This window comes from Eumetopias jubatus, unplaced genomic scaffold (genome assembly GCF_037043125.1).
Source record: "Eumetopias jubatus isolate StellerSeaLion01/CBP00866 unplaced genomic scaffold, mEumJub1_p1.0 scaffold_16, whole genome shotgun sequence".
Classification (NCBI taxonomy): domain Eukaryota; kingdom Metazoa; phylum Chordata; class Mammalia; order Carnivora; family Otariidae; genus Eumetopias; species Eumetopias jubatus.
Window position 1 is genome coordinate 65798580 of NW_028274822.1, and position 16871 is coordinate 65815450.

Consider the following 16871-nt stretch of genomic DNA (forward strand, 5'->3'; position numbering starts at 1 on the left):
TATTTGTCTCTGACTTCTTTCAGTTAGCATCGTGCCCTCAGGGTCCGTCCGTGTTGTTGCGAAAAAAAAAAAGATTTCGTTTTTTGTTACGGCTGAAGAGTATTGCAGTGTCTACATACACCACATCTTCTTTATCACTTCATCCCTCCACGGACGCGTAGGGTGTCCTCCTATCTTAGCTGTTATAAATAATGCTGCAGTGAACATGGGGGTTCAGATATCTTTTCAAATAGGTGTTTTTGTTTTCTTTGGCTAAATGGCCAGAAGAGAAATTGCTGGACTGTAGGGTCGTTCTAGTTTTAATGTTTTGAGGAGTCTGCCTACTGTTTTCCACAGTGGATGCACCTCCCTACGTTCCCACCAAGAGTGCACTGGGGTCCTCTTTCTGCCACATCCTTGCTAACATTTGTTATTTCTCATCCTTTTGATACTAAATATTCTAACCAGTGTGAGGTGCTATCCCATTGTTGTTTTGATTTGCATTTCCCTGATGATTAATGATGTTGAGCCTCTTTTCACGTACCTGTTGGCTCTCTGGATAATGTTCGTTTGGATAATCCTCCCGCTTTTTAACCACGTTGTTTTTTGTTGTAGTTATTGAGTTGTAGGAGTTCTTTATGTGTGTGGGATATTAATCTTTTAGGAGATCTTTGGATCTGCAAATCTTTTCTTCCAGGCAGTAGGTTGCCTATTTACTTTGTTGGTGATTTTCGTTGCTGGGCAGGAGCTTTTGAGTTTGATGTAGATGTGCTTATTTATTTTTGCTTTTGTTGCCTTTGCTTTTGGAGTGTGAGCCACAAAAATGACTACCAGGACCTATGTCCAGCAGCCTTCCCCTATGTTTTCTGCTCATTGTTTTAGGGTTTCAAGTCCTACATTCAAGTCTTGAATCCATTTTGAGTTAATTTTTATGTATTTTGTACGATATACAGAGTAAGTTTCATTCTTTTGCGAGGGGCTTTCCAGTTTTCCCAGCACCCTTGATTAAAGAGACTGTTCTTTCCTTCTTGTATATTCTTGGCTCCTTGGTCATAAGGTACTGCACCATAGAAGTGTGGGTATCCTCCTGGGCTCTCTCTTCTGTGCTGGTGATTTGTGTGTCTGTGTTTAAGCCAGTATGCCAGCAATCACTAGAGGTTTGTAATAGAGTTTGAGACCAGGGAGCCTGATGCCTCTAGCTTTGTTCTTTCTTAAGATTGTTTTGGTTATTCGGAGTCTTTTGTGGTTCCATACAAATTTTAAAGAGTCTTTGCCTTATGTCTGTAAAACCTGTTTCGAATTTTGATAAGAATTGCAATTGAATCTCTAGATGGTTTTGGATAGTATAGACATTTCAACACTTAATTCTTCTAATCCACGAGCATGGAATGTCTATTTACTTGTGTTGCCTTCAGTTTCTTTCCTTAACGTCTTACAGTTTTCAGTAGATAGGCTTTCACCTCCTTGGTTAAATTTATCTCAAAGTGTTTTTTGGCTTTTTTGATGCAGTTTTTAAATATGATTGTTTTTTAAATTTATTTTCCAGTTCATTATCAGCGTATAAAAATGGAACATATTTTTATGTACTTTTTCTCCTGCAACTTTATTGAATTTGTTTATTTTCATAGTTTTTTTCATGTTGTTTTTAGGGTTTTTTACATATAAAATGTCATTTGAATAGAGTGACCTTACTTCTTCCTTTACAATTTGGATGCCTTTTATTTATTTATTTTTCTTGTGTAACTGCTCTGGCTGGGATTTTCAATAGTACAGTTGACCCTTGTGCAACGTGGGTTTGAATTGTGTGGTGCACTTAATACATTTTTTTTCAGTAAATACAGACATTGATTCTAAATGTATTGTCCTTTCAGATTTTTTTTTTCTTTTCAAATTTTTATTGAAATTCTAGTTACTTAACATACAGTACAATATTGGTTTCAGGACAATTCAGTGATTCATCACTTGCTTCCAAGCCCCAGTGCTCATCATAACATGTGCCCTCCTTAATCCCATCACCCAGCTAGACCATCCCCAACCACCTCCGTTCTATCAAATCTCAGTTTGTTTTCCAGCATCAGGAGCTTTTTTTGTTACCCTCTCTGTTCTTTGTATTCCCTGTGCCATTTGTTGATCTGTTTTGTTTCTTAAATTCCATAGGTGTGAAATCACATGGCATTTGTCTTTCTCTGACTGACTTATTTTGCTTAGCATAATACACTCTAGCTTCATCAGGATTTTCATTTTTTTTTTTAAGATTTTATTTATTTTTTGACAGAGACACAACAAGGGAGGAAACACAGGCAGGGGGAGTCAGCAAGGAAGAAGGAGGCTCCCAACAGTCTTTGGAGACAATGTGGGGCTCGATCCCAGGACCCTGGGATCGTGCCTTCACCTCAGAAGGCAGACGCTTAATGACTGAGCCACCCAGGCGCCCCAAGCTGCATCAGGATTTTCTTTTTTTTTTCTTTTTTTATTGTTATGTTAATCACCATACATTGCATCATTAGTTCTTGATGTAGTGTTTCATGATTCATTGTGCATAACACCCAGTGCTCCACGCAGAATGTGCCCTCTTTAATACCCATCGCCAGGATAACCCATCCCCCCACCTTCCTCCCCTCTAGAACCCTCAGTTTGTTTTTCAGAGTCCATCGTCTCTCATGGTTCGTCTCCCACTCCGACTTACTCCCCTTCATTCTTCCAAACCTGCTGTCTTCATCTTTTTCTTTTCTCTTAACATATGTTGCATTATTTGTTTCAGAAGTATGGATCTGTGATTCAACAGTCTTGCACAATTCACAGCGCTCACCATAGAACATACCCTCCCCAGTGTCTATCACCCAGCCACCCCATCCCTCCCACCCCCCACCACTCCAGCAACCCTCAGTTTGTTTCCTGAGATTAAGAATTCCTCATATCAGTGAGGTCATATGATACATGTCTTTCTCTGATTGACTTATTTCACTCAGCATAACACGCTCCAGTTCCATCCACGTCATTGCAAATGCCAAGATCTCATTCCTTTTGATGGCTGCATAATATTCCATTGTGTATATATACCACATCTTCTTTATCCATTCATCTGTCGATGGCCCTCTTGGCTCTTTCCACAGTTTGGCTATTGTGGACATTGCTGGTATAAATGTCGGAGTCCACGTACCCCTTCGGATCCCTACCTTTATATCTTTGGGGTAAATACCCAGTAGTGCAATTGCTGGATCATATGGTAGCTCTAATTTCAACTATTTGAGGAAACTCCATACTGTTTTCCACAGTGGTTGCACAAGTTTGCATTCCCACCAACAGTGTAGGAGGGTTCCCCTTTCTGCACATCCCCGCCAACATCTGTCGTTTCCTGATTTGTTAATTTTCGCCATTCTGACTGGTGTGAGGTTAGGTATCTCATTGAGGTTTTGATTTGGATTTCTCTGATGCCGAGCGATGTTGAGCACTTTTTCATGTGTCTGTTGGCCATTTGGATGTCTTCTTTGGAAAAATGTCTGATCATGTCTTCTGCCCATTTCTTGATTGGATTATTTGTTCTCTGGGTGTTGAGTTTGATATGTTCTTTATAGATTTTGGATACTAGCCCTTTATCTGATATGCCATTTGCAAATATTTTCTCCCATTCTGTCGGTTGTCTTTTGGTTTTGTGGACTGTTTCTTTTGCTGTGCAAAAGCTTTTTATCTTGATGAAGTCCCAATAGTTCATTTTTGCCCTGGCTTCCCTTGCCTTTGGCGATGTTCCTAGGAAGAAGTTGCTGCGGCTGAGGTGGAAGAGGTTGCTGCCTGTGTTCTCCTTTAGGATTTGGATGGACTCCTGTCTCACGTTTAAGTCTTTCAACCATTCGGAGTCTATTTTTGTGTGTGGTGTAAGGAAAAGGTCCAGTTTCATTCTTCTGCATGTGGCTGTCCAATTTTCCCAACACCATTTGTTGAAGAGACTGTCTTTTTGCCATTGGACATTCTTTCCTGCTTTGTCAAAGATGAATTGACCATAGAGTTGAGGGTCCACTTCTGGGCTCTCGATTCTGTTCCATTGATCTATGTGTCCGTTTTTGTGCCAGTACCATACTGTCTTGATGACGACAGCTTTGTAATAGAGCTGGAAGTCTGGAATTGTGATGCCACCAGCTTTGCTTTTCTTTTTCAACATTCCTCTGGCTATTCGGGGTCTCTTCTGGTTCCATACAAATTTTAGGATTATTTGTTCCATTTCTTTGAAAAAAGTGGATGGTATTTTGATGGGGATTGCATTGAATGTGTGGATTGCTCTAGGTAGCATTGACATCTTCACAATGTTTGTTCTTCCAATTCATGAGCATGGAACGTTTTTCCATTTCTTTGTGTCTTCCTCAATTTCTTTCATGAGTATTTTATAGTTTTCTGAGTACAGATCCTTTGCCTCTTTGGTTAGATTGTTTCCTAGGTATCTTACGGTTTTGGGTTCCATTGTAAATGGGATCGACTCCTTAATTTCTCTCTCTCCTGTCTTCTTGTTGGTGTATAGGAATGCCACTGATTTCTGTGCATTGATTTGATATCCTGCCACTTTACTGAATTCCTGTATGAGTTCTAGCAGTTTTGGGGTGGAGTCTTTCGGGTTTTCCACATAAAGTATCATATCATCTGCAAAGTGTTAGAGTTTGACTTCCTCTTTGCCGATTTGGATGCCTTTGATTTCTCTTTGTTGTCTGATTGCTGTGCCTAGGACTTCTAATACTATGTAGAATAGCATTGCTGATAGTGGACATCTCTGCCGTGTTCCTGACCTTAGGGGAAAAGCTCTCAGGTTTTCCCCATTGAGAATGATATTCGCTGTAGGTTTTTCATAGATGGCTTTTATGATATTGAGGTGTGTACCCTCTATCCCTATACTCTGAAGTTTTGATCAAGAAAGGATGCTGTACTTTGTCAAATGCTTTTTCTGCATCTATTGAGAGGATCATATGATTCTTGTTCTTTCTTTTGTTAATGTATTGTATCACGTTGATTGATTTGCGGATGTTGAACCAACCTTGCAGCCCAGGGATAAATCCCACTTGGTCATTGTGGATAATCCTTTTAATGTACTGTTGGATCCTATTGGCTAGTATTTTGGTGAGAATTTTTGCATCCATGTTCATCAAGGATATCGGTCTGTAATTCTCCTTTTTGATGGGGTCTTTGTCTGGTTTTGGGATCAAGGTAATGGTGGCCTCATAAAATGAGTTTGGAAGTTTTCCTTCCATTTCTATTTTTTGCAACAGTTTCAGGAGAATAGCTATTAATTCTTTAAATGTTTGGTAGATTTCCCCTGGGAAGCCATCTGGCCCTGGGCTTTTGTTTCTTGGGAGATTTTTGATGACTGCTTCAATTTCCTTAGTGGTTATAGGTCTGTTCAGGTATTCTGTTTCTTTCTGGTTCAGTTTTGGTAGTTAATACATCTAGAATGCATCCATTTCTTCCAGGTTATCTACTTTGCTGGCATAGAGTTGCTCATAATATGTTCTTATAATTGTTTGTATGTCTTTGGTGTTGGTTGTGATCTCTCCTTTTTCATTAATGATTTTGTTGATTTGGGTCCTTTCTCTTTTCTTTTTGATAAGTCTGGCCAGGGGTTTATCAATCTTGTGAATTCTTTCAAAGAACCAGCTCCTAGTTTCGTTGATCTGTTCTACTGTTCTTTTGGTTTCTATTTCTTTGATTTCCGCTCTGACCTTTATTAGTTCTCTTCTCCTGCTGGGTTTAGGCTTTAGTTGCTGTTTTTTCTCTAGCTCCTTTAGGTGTAGGGTTAGGTTGTGTATTTGAGACCTTTCTTGTTTCTTAGAAAGGCTTGTATTGCTATATACTTTCCTCTCAGGACTGCCTTTGCTGTATCCCAAAGATTTTGAACAGTTGTGTTTTCATTTTCATTGGTTTCCATGAATTTTTAAAATTCTTCTTTAATTTCCTGGTTGACCCATTCGTTCTTTAGTAGGATGCTCTTTAGCCTCCATATATTTGAGTTCTTTCTGACTTTCCTCTTGTGATTAAGTTCTAGTTTCAAAGCACTGTGGTCTGAAAATATGCAGGGAATAATCCCAGTCTTTTGGTACCGATTGAGACCTGATTTGTGACCTAGGATGTGATCAATTCTGGAGAATGTTCACTGGGCACTAGAGAAGAATGTGTATTCTGTTGCTTTGGGATGGAATGTTCTGAATACGACTGTGAAGTCCATTGGGTCCAGTGTGTCATTTAAAGTCTTTATTTCCTTGTTGGTCTTTTGCTTAGATGATCTGTCCATTTCAGTCAGGGGGTGTTAAAGTCCCCCACTATTACTGTATTGTTGTCAATGTGTTTCTTTGCTTTTGTTATTAATTGCCTTATATAATTGGCTGCTCCCATGTTAGGGGCATAGATATTTACAATTGTTAGATCTTCTTGTTGGATAGACCATTTTAGTAGGATATAATGTCCTTCCTCATCTCTTATTCCAGTCTTTGTTTTAAAATCTAATTCGTCGGGCGCCTGGGTGGCTCAGTTGTTAAGCATCTGCCTTTGGCTCAGGTCATGATCCCAGGGTCCTGGATTCGGGCCCACATCGGGCTCCCTGCTCGGCGAGAAGCCTGTTTCTCCCTCTGACCCTCTCCCCTGCTTGTGTTCCTGCTCTCGCTGTCTCTCTCTCTGTCAAATAAATAAATAAAATCTTTAAAAAAAATCTAATTTGTCTGATATAAGGATTGCCACCCCAGCTTTCTTTTGGTGTCGATTAGCATGGAAAATTGTTTTCCACCCCCTTACTTTCAATCTGGGGGTGTCTTTGGGTCTAAAATGAGTCTCTTGCAGACAGCATATTGATGGGTCTTGTTTTTAATCCAATCTGATAGCCTGTGTCTTTTGGTTGGGGCATTTAGCCCATTTACATTCAGGGTAACTATTGAAAGATATGAATTTAGTGCCATTGTATTGCTTGTAAGGTGACTGTTCCTCTATATTGTCTGTGTTCCTTTCTGGTCTATGCTGCTTTTAGGCTCTCTTTGCTTAGAGGACCCCTTTCAATATTTCTTGGAGGGCTGGTTTCGTGTTTGCAAATTCCTTTAGTTTTTGTTTGTCCTGGAAGCTTTTTACCTCTCCTTCAATTTTTAATGACAGCCTAGCTGGATATAGAATTCTTGGCTGCAATTCTTGGTTTGCTCTTGGGAGCTTTTGTGCCCTGCAAGCTTTCTGTACAGCTTCGGAGGACGAGAGTGAAAATGGTGGCCTCCCAATCTCTGCCCGGAGGAGCTGAGACTCGGGGCTCCGCTCCTCAGTGTGCCCCCGAGAAAAGCAGTCAGTCACTTCCGTGTCCCCGGTCTCCGGACGCACTCCGCGCTCACCCAGCCTTTGACCGAGCGTTTCTATCTTTGGCACCCGACTCGGTGTGGAGTCTCCAAACCCAGCAGTTTCATGCGGTGTGCGCCCACGCTGCTCCTCCCAGGGGAGGAAGGGGAGTCTCCCGGGATCTACCACTTGTTGGTTCCCTGCTGGAGGAGCAGTGGCCTGACTGTGCCGCGGATCACGGTTTATGGCCACCGCGAGGTGAGAGCCTGCACCTCGGCTCCGTCTCTGCAGCTGTCTTCCCCGTTCCGATACCTGGGAGCTCTGCCGCACTCAGGCACCCCCGGTCTTTCTGTGACCCTGAGGGTCCTGAGACCACACTGTCCCATGAGGGTTCCACCCCCAGCTTAGTCACTGGAGCGATGTCCTCAGTGGAGCCGACTTCTAAAAGTTCCGATTTTGTGCTCCGCGGCTCTATCACTTGCCAGAAGCAGCTGACGGAGGTCCCCTCCCCCGCCGTCTTTCCTCCCAAATATCGCCTCGGATTCACTTCTCTGCACGTCCTACCTTCCAGAAAGTGGTCGCTTTTCTTTTCAGAGTGTTGTTACTATTCTTTTCTGCAATCTCCTGTTGAATTCGTAGATGATCAGAATGGTTTGATCCCTATCCAGCTGAATTCCTGAGACCAGATGAAATCCAGGTCTCCTACTCCTCCGCCATCTTGCTCCGCCTAGCCAGGAAAGACGTTTTTAAACAAGATTTTTTAAATAAAAGATTTACAGAATGGCAGATATAAAATGAATATTTAAGTCTTCTATGTGGCCCCTCCAGGGGTATCCTTTTTTTTTTTTTTTTTTTTTTTTAGTTCATGTAAAATACAGTGCAGTATTGGTTTCTGGAGTAGAATTCAGTGATTCATCACTTATATATAGCACTCAGTGGTGATCACAAGTGCCCTCTTTTATACCCATTGTCCATCTGCCCAACCCGGACCCCCTTCCCTCCATCAACCCACAGAGTGCAGAGCTGTCTGCACTCTGAAAGTTCTATCATGGCCAACCCATCGCCATGGTGACTGATGATGCAGCCATTTCAACTGCCATTTCAACTGTCACTCTGTGAGCCGAGCCCTTGCAGTTTGGTAATGGGTGTGAAATTTCCCATGATGGGCAACCTGAATTGCTGTTCTACAGGTATGTTCATATGGATTTTCTGAATTCTCTTCTCTCAAGTTGGCTGCCTCACTTCTAGAGAAATTTGTTTCCTTTTTTTTTCTGTTCATGGCCACCTTCCAATTTGTCCACACTGATAGATGAATATTCTAGGTTTTCTGGATTAGTTACTTTTGATTGTTCGATGAAGCTGGCTTCCTTAAATACCTTCTAAATCCAGAAAACTATACTATTTCTGAATGCCAGTTTCCTACATAGTCATACCGAGAACGCACACAGGGAACACACCACACTGCTCTCCTTGGATCAGGAGAATCTTGATGCCATCCAGTAACACATTATAGGGAAAGGAATTACAAGTCACCTCTTCTCAAGGTGGACGACAAAATCTGGAAGCAACTGTGAGCAGTCTAAATCCAGACATTTTTAGAAGGAGAGAAACTTCATCTTTTGGTATTTTCATGGGTTGATGTGGAAGGGTTCACTGGCTGTCTGGATGATGCCTGGGAGAGAACGAGAAGGGACTGTGCCATCGGGTAGGTGGAATGAACATTTAGCAGCTGAGTAATGGGCTGTCTCCCTTCAAAGATAGTCCTGGGGTGGGTTTTCAAGGCCGTGTGTATGGAGGGGACTCTCTAAGAGGAGACAGGAGACTGTCCCCTAACCCTAGAGTGTTGAGAAAGGACAAAGAGACCTGAGAGTAGAGACTGCAAGTGGGGGAGGTAGGAAGGAGTAGGGAGGAACTCACTCCAGCCAGTGTAGCCTCATTTTAGTCCAGGCCACTCAGACCATTCCTTAGATCAACAGTAAGACATTCAGCATCAGAGATTGACTTCCTTAAAGCAAACATTTCCAGCCTGGATGGCCACTTCCACGATAATTCCCGTGAATTGCTGCTGGGGATTGGTGAGCTGAAGGCAAGCAAATTCCTGGTAGGGTCACGGTGTGACAGGTGGTTTGGAATGGCCTGGATTTTGAATCATCCTGGGAGCCAAGCAAAGCGCCCGTCACAGTGGGTGGTCAACTGCCCTTTGGGAAGAACCTGGGGGACTGAGCTGACATTGCAAAAAAATGGGGGAAAGTGGCCAAACTGCACTTCTCTGATGCTTCACTGAGGCTCAACTGGAAGAACCTCCAGCATATCTCATGACCGGAACCCTAACGTAGAGGTGAATTGGGATTGAAATTGTTCTTGTGGCACAGACACCTCCTGCAGGGCACAGGTGGATTTGAGAAAGTGAGGGCAGCTCTTGGTTCAGGGGTTCAGGATATTTCCTCGGGGGCCCTGGGGCAGTGTCAGGTCCTCAGGATCTCTCTCCCCAGGGAAACAACTACATTCCTGTCCCGGATCCATCACTCACCAGAGATAGTCACTTCATCTCCCTACCTTTTTAGGGCCCTCCACTATAAAATATGGGTTAGCCACCCCATATTTTCCGCTCCAATGGTGCTGGTGTGGGATAACAAGAGTAGATGATACACTTTCTCTGAGAGCTGTAAAGCTTCATTCCCACGTGAAGGATAAAGACTGAGCTTCCAACCTCCCATGCAGTGGAGTCATCCGGGTCCCATATCTGGATTCACCCACTACCAGGTGTCTAGCTCATTCTATAGGAAATCAGAACCTGAATACCTCCAGAGCAATTGTGAAGCATCAGTCCTTTACTATGTGCGAGGCTCTACTTGGAGGAAATCACTTTTAGCATTTACAACAGCACACTGATGAATAGGAGGTATGAATATTTCCACATTTCAGAGCAGGAAACTGAGACACAGAGGGCTCTCGGTAACTCTCTCAGGTATGGGTACCTTCTAAATGGGATGTGAATCCAGGCCATCAGGCGTGGTTACTGTGCTTTTGTTGCCTTTCTTTCACGTCCCTGCTACATCACAGTAGTTGCCCACAAAGCCTGTCTGTTGGGGGATGTCAGGGCACACCGCCCTGCAACATCTTCCTAAGTACAACGTTGAAGGACAAATGTCTGCTAGACAGCTGGTGAGTAGGGGGAGCAGAAGGTTGAACTAGGAGTAGATTATGACTCCTGCCCCGATGGCAAGATGCCAACAACGCTCTCTATTTCTATGCATTTCCCACGACTCTGTGTGGAAGGAGGGAAGGAAGTTGTGGAGCCCTCCACAGCCACGTCGGCGTCTTCCCAAAAAAAAAAGAGAAGAGTCCGCTTCTCCCTCCAAAACCAGGTCTTCTATATCGCGGACACCATGGAAGGTACTGTGGAAATTTACTCATTAAGTTGATTGAGGAATAATTCTTTCATTCAGTAGCATAGGCATAACAGAAGAATATAAAAATGCTGAGACAATTTTCTTATTATTTCATATACACATATTTAAATATATTAAGTCCATCACCATTAACTATAGAAGTCAAGATGAATTTCTCCCTGAAACTGGATCCATGTGTCATAGGAAAAAACTGTCTACTAGCTGAACGTATGGACCTTAGCTATTTTTTGAACACAAGTTAATACAGATCTCTCTATGAAACTTGTTTCTTGATTTTTGGTAACTAGGCAACCATGTTTTGAACTGGTTTAGATTAACATAAAATTGGAACAGATGACAGGAAGTTTCCATATGCCACCCCTCCACTTCCCTCCATTAACCACATCTTACATGTGTGTACAATATACCTTACAATTAATGAAACAACCTCAAACTTTTTAAAAACTAAAGTCCGCAGTTTACATTAAAATACAATCTTTGTGTTTACAGTTCTACACGTTTGGCAAATGCGTAATGTCAAGTATTCCTGTTGCGGTGACAGAAATCTGTGCACCAATGTTCGAGACAACAGTATTGCCAGTAGCCATAGACACACACAATCCACAAATCCATCCTGTGAGGGAAGGACACATTAAATGGAATACGTACACATAATGGAACGCTATTCAGCCATATGAAAAAACTAAAGTATTCAATATTCTACGAAATGGATGGAACTTGAAGAAATAAGATGCTTTTTGAAAGGCATGCACAGAAAGACATGTGTTACACGATCCCACTCTTTGAGGAAACGATAGTAGGGAAATTGGTAAACCCAGAACGTAGAAAGTAGGACGGAGGGGGGAAAGGGTGGGGTGCAGCCATTTTTCATGGGTACAGATGTTACTTCGGATGGAAATGCTCTGGATATAGATGGTAGTGCTGACTTCAAAGCCTTACGCATGTAAATAGTGTTGTTGAGTAACACTTATTAATAAAAGCATAAACACTGTATAGATTCCATCCCATAAAAAACTAATAACTCCGAGGCAATAGAGGACAGATCCCATCACAGCATAAATGCCGGGATGAAAGCTGGTCCCGTGACGGGGGAAGAAGTGGGAATGTGCCTGGCTTGGTCACCGATCACATACATTCACTGTGGCCCCGTGTGCACATCAGGGAAAACTCCCTGAGTCATTCCTGTGTAGTGCAACCAATACCCTGACAGCTACTCTGTGTTCTCCTAGATCCTGAGGAGTGCCAGACCGACGACCTTCCCAGGGACAGGACAGAGGAAGGGGCCCCACCTGTCCCTGATGTAAGCTCACCTCTCTTTCTCTGAGCTAGAAATGTCCCTTCCTTGATTTCCTCTTCTATCAATGCGGGATGAAAATCCGGCACTACACCTTAGAGATGATAAAGCAGTCTCCTTTGTTGGAGGAATGCTGAGTGGAAGTCTGTTATGAACTGACAGTGGACACAAAACGGGTGACAAAGGAGGACAGCCTGTTACAAACTGTATGGGATTAAACACCTTTTCAGCTGAAAATGGTTCGCCTTGGAAAAGAATTTTCTCTCTGTTGACCAGAATGGACTTCAGAGGTCTGCCATGAAGAGCTCAACCATCACTATATATGTCCTCTTTCACTTGGGTGGGGGGACACTGGCTCAACCATTGTATCCCATCCAATTACCTGAAGTCCTTGCACCAAACAAAAGAGCTGTGAGAACAGTGTACGGGATGGTGTGATCCTCATAGTGTTTTATTTTCTCCAATCACAGGTGGATGCGGCGAGAAACAAAAACTGTACGTATTTAAGAGTATCACTCTTTGTGGTGAAGTCTAGGGTAAAAAGAAGTTTGCAACCTGATTTGGGGTTCCCCCAGGGAATGAGGGTTGGGGTAGATTGAGAGCGACTGTCCAGTAAAGCACTGTGATCGCGTTGTACAGGGCCTGGAAGAACTATGGCATATAGAAGGTATGACTTGTGTGCATGTGCGTTGAAGGGCGCACACGCGCATGTGTGTGTCTGTGGGTGTGTGTGTCTGTGTTATGATTGTTAATGTAGATGTGTGCAATTTCAGGAGGTATTTCTCACACTTCCATCATAATAAGACTGTCACCCTTCTGAAACACTCAAAACACCGTGGCACACTTTACATACTCATTCCCTCCATCACCACAGCTGTACCTAGAGGAGGTTTCCATTTCCTTTCCTGAGATGGGGATGGTACGGAGATGAATGATCCAAACCCTTGACCTCCTCCATGGAGAGCCAAGCTGGGAACCACACGCACACACTCACCTCCTGTCCCCATCCACGCACACTCCCTTACTAGTTCTTGAGCAGCCACACCAGTGTCCTCACAGTGCCTCTGTATCCTCCTAGCTGCTCCCGAGGGCGTGATGGAAAGACCCAGTTCGAAGGCAGAGGAAGAAACTGCGACTCTCCCTCAGGTAAAGTCATTTTTTTTAAGTTTGTATTTTTATGAGAGAGAACGAGAGAGAGAGAGAGAGAGAGGAGGCAGGGTGAGTAGCAGAGGGAGAGGGAGAAGCTGGCTCCCCGTTGAGCACGGGGATCCATCCCAGGTCCCTGGAGCTCCATCCCCAGTCCCTGGGATCATGACCTGAGCTGAAGGCACACGCTTAAACAACTGAGACACTCAGGTGCTGTGGTAAAGTCATTTTCTGTGTCTGAAGTACAACCATTGTTTTATTTCTATTTCCTTGAACAACTGAGCATGTACATTCCAGAGGATATATACAATGTCCTCGGCATTGAGAGTTTCCTGTGAGTTTATACTACTAACTGACCCGTATTTAGAGGGGCATTAAAACAAACCTCACCACCAATTAGTTACACAATGTATGCTAGCGGGCATTTTCCAGGAGACAATCTTGTCTGTGGAAAATAACTTTGTATTTGCTGATTAAAATGGACTTGTGAGTTCTGACATTCAAAGGTGGAGCCTTTTTTGCTGGTGATTTTATTAGTTTTTTTGATCATAAACTCAATGATGTATCCCATCTAGCTTGCTCACATCACCAAGAGAACAAAAGTTGTGTGCCAACAGTGTGCACAGGATGATGTGATCCTCACAGTGTTTCCTTTTCTCTAACTGTAGGAGGAGGCAACCGGAAATGGTCCAAGTACGTATTCTAAGATCAGTCACTTCTTGAGGACAAATCTAGCTGATGCACAAAGTGGGGCTTTCTCCTCCTCTTTGGTCTGGAGAGCTTCGCTGACTCTGGGCTCCTGCTGGGAATGGAGGCTGGGGTTGAGTGAGAAAAACTGTCCTGTAGAAACCTATGACCCTGTTCTACAGTCCCTGGAAGCAAGTAGGTCACTTAGGTGGTGTGGCTGGTGTGTATGAGGGTTGGGGGTTGTTTCTGTGAGTCGATGGGATGGGATTGTGCATGTGGGTGTGTTGATTGCATGTGTTTCACCAGAAGACATTTCCCACATACACAGATCAATACAAGTGGCAAATTTCCAAAGGTAAACCTCATCCGCACAGTGCACACCACCTAGGACACCACATTCCTCTCTGACCACAGCTACACCTGGAGGTTTGCTTAGGGCTCCCTTTCCTCAGATGGGAATGGGGCAGAAATGAAGGGCCCAACATCTGTCATAGTTGGGGATAATTCCCATCCATGACCAAAGCAGAGAAGAATCAGGAAGACATTTTGGTCTATCAAAAAATCATCATTAGCCTTCAAAAATGCTCACACCTTCAAAGCACATGCTGAAGGTAAGTGGCAAATGGGGACTCCCAGTAAACCTTCATCATTCGGTTGGTGCCTGACCAAACTTGCTGCAAATCTCCTGCATGGCTAGGTAAGAGAGTGTCCGTGCTCTCACCAGGCCTCTCCTCTGTAATGAACTTGCCACTTCCTGGGGGGGGGGGTTCCTGGAGAGAATGGGTCCCACTGACTCTAGGACACACACATTGCACAGAAATGGAAGACTGGAAAGAAACAGCGTGTCGTTCACGGTGGCTATTTTGAAATGCAGGCATGTCAGTAGGTTGAAAGCCTGTATGTTTGATTTTCCTCATGATAAATGATTAGTGAACAAATATAAAACTGGAGGGTAGTTTTGGTAGGATTGAATGCAGCCCTGCAACACAGTGTTCTCTAAATGAATTCCAATCTTCTAGAAGAGATGATATCTGCGTAGGAGCAGCGTAGGTTTATCCTGGCAAAGAATCTGTCTTGAAAATGGCCACAACACAAGCTCAGTTTTGCTGAACGTCAAAGAGTCAGTAGGGTTCATAGGATTCTGTCAGTAAAACGTAGCATGCATATTAGTGTTTACCCTCTTTCAGATTGACGGATTCACCCTGATTCAATTCCCTGTAGCTAAAATTCAGAGGCAGTCTTTCTCTTTACTTTCCTGCTCCTCTCCCTGACCTTTCTTGATCCAGCGGCAGATCAGTCCATACTCATGAACCACCCTTGCCATGCTCTTGTGCGCATGTCCACGCCAAGCAGAGCTCCCAAAGCAATTCCTGAGCCGCCTCACCAGTGTCCTGACAGTTTCTGTGTGTTTCTACCTAGCTTCCCCGGATGGCCTGATGGATGACCTTTCCTTGGAGAGTGAAGAGGCAAAGGGCCCCGTTTTCACCAAGGTGGTAAGCTGGCCTTTCTTTGTGCGAGACACAACATTCATATTTTCTCTTTCAGTCGAGGTCAGATGCAAAAATCTCAGCAAGTACAATTTATGTGGTGGGGAGAATATTTAGTGACTGTCTATTTTCAACTGATACTTGATTCCAAAGACACTGAGGAAAAAAAAGCAGGATCAGTTAGTCTTCAGGCTAGTGAGCTTTTCCGCGGGCAGCAGTATTCCTCCTTGCCAATGATTTGGCACATGCATCCTGTAGGAAGATCTGATGCCTGTGCCCATGACTAAGTTTGCTCTTTGGGGTTCGCTGGCGTCTGTCACCCTTTCCCACCTGGTTTTTTCCCATCACCAAGATCACACAAGTGCTGTGCAAACAGGACAAGGCATGATTCGATGCTCATAATGTTTTCTTCTCTGAAATCGCAGGTGGCCCTGCTGGAACCTGACAGTGGTAAGTATTCTGGACTCTAGAGCCACGCCCTTGTTTGGAACAAGGTGGAAAATGGTAAAGGTGGGGCTTTATTGCAGGCTCAGTGTTGAGAGCCACCCTAATTCCAGGTCCTGCTGGAATGAGAATAAGAGTCCATGTACCAGAAAGGGATTTTCTGGGTAAAGACCTATGGCCACATGACACTGTCCCCGGAAGCTACTGTCATGCCCTTAGGTGGTGTAGGTTTGTGTGCGGGGCAGTAACTGTGTCCTTCAGATTGACTATTTCACACTTTTTCTATTCCCTGTAGCTCGAATTCAGAGGCAGCATTCCTATTTACTTTGCTGCGCCTCTCCATGACCTTTTCCATCCACGAAGGCCAACAGCAGCTCAGTCCATACTGATTAACCACCTGTCTCCATTCACTTGTACATATGTGCACAGCAAGCAAAGCCCCCTGAGCAATTCCTGAGGAGTCCCACCAGTGTCCTGACTGTTTCTGTGTCTATCAACCTAGATTCGCTGGATAGCACGTGCAACCTTTCCTTGGACAGCATGGATGGAGAGGGTCCATTTTTCACCAAGGTGGTAACCTTTCTTTGTGTGAGATCCAACATTCTTTTGTTCTCTTTCAATCAAAGTCAGATGCAAAAATCTCAGCGTGTACATCCCACTTGATATATACACTTTACTTGGCGGGGAAAATGTTCAGTGAGAGTCTATTACCCACTGATACCTAATAAGAAAGACATTTAAAAAAACAGGAGCATCAGTTACAGTCTGCAGGATAGTGAGCTTTTCCACGGGTAGCAGTCCTTCTTGCCAATGATTTTGTCAAATGGACCCGGGACGTGCATCCTGTAGGAAGATCTGATGCCTCTGTCCATGACTAAGTTTGCTCTGTTTGCGTTTTGGGGTTTGCTGGCCTCTGTCACCCTTTCCCACCTGGTTTTCTCCCATCACCAAGATAAGAAAAGAGCTCTGCAAACAGGGCAAGGCATGATTCGATGCTCATACTGTTTTCTTCTCTGAAATCGTAGGTGGCCCTCCTGAAAAGTAAGACAGGTACGTATTCTGCATTCTAGAGTCACTCACTTGTTTGGAACCAACTGGAAAATGGGAAGGGTGGGGCTTTATGGCAGGCTCAATGTT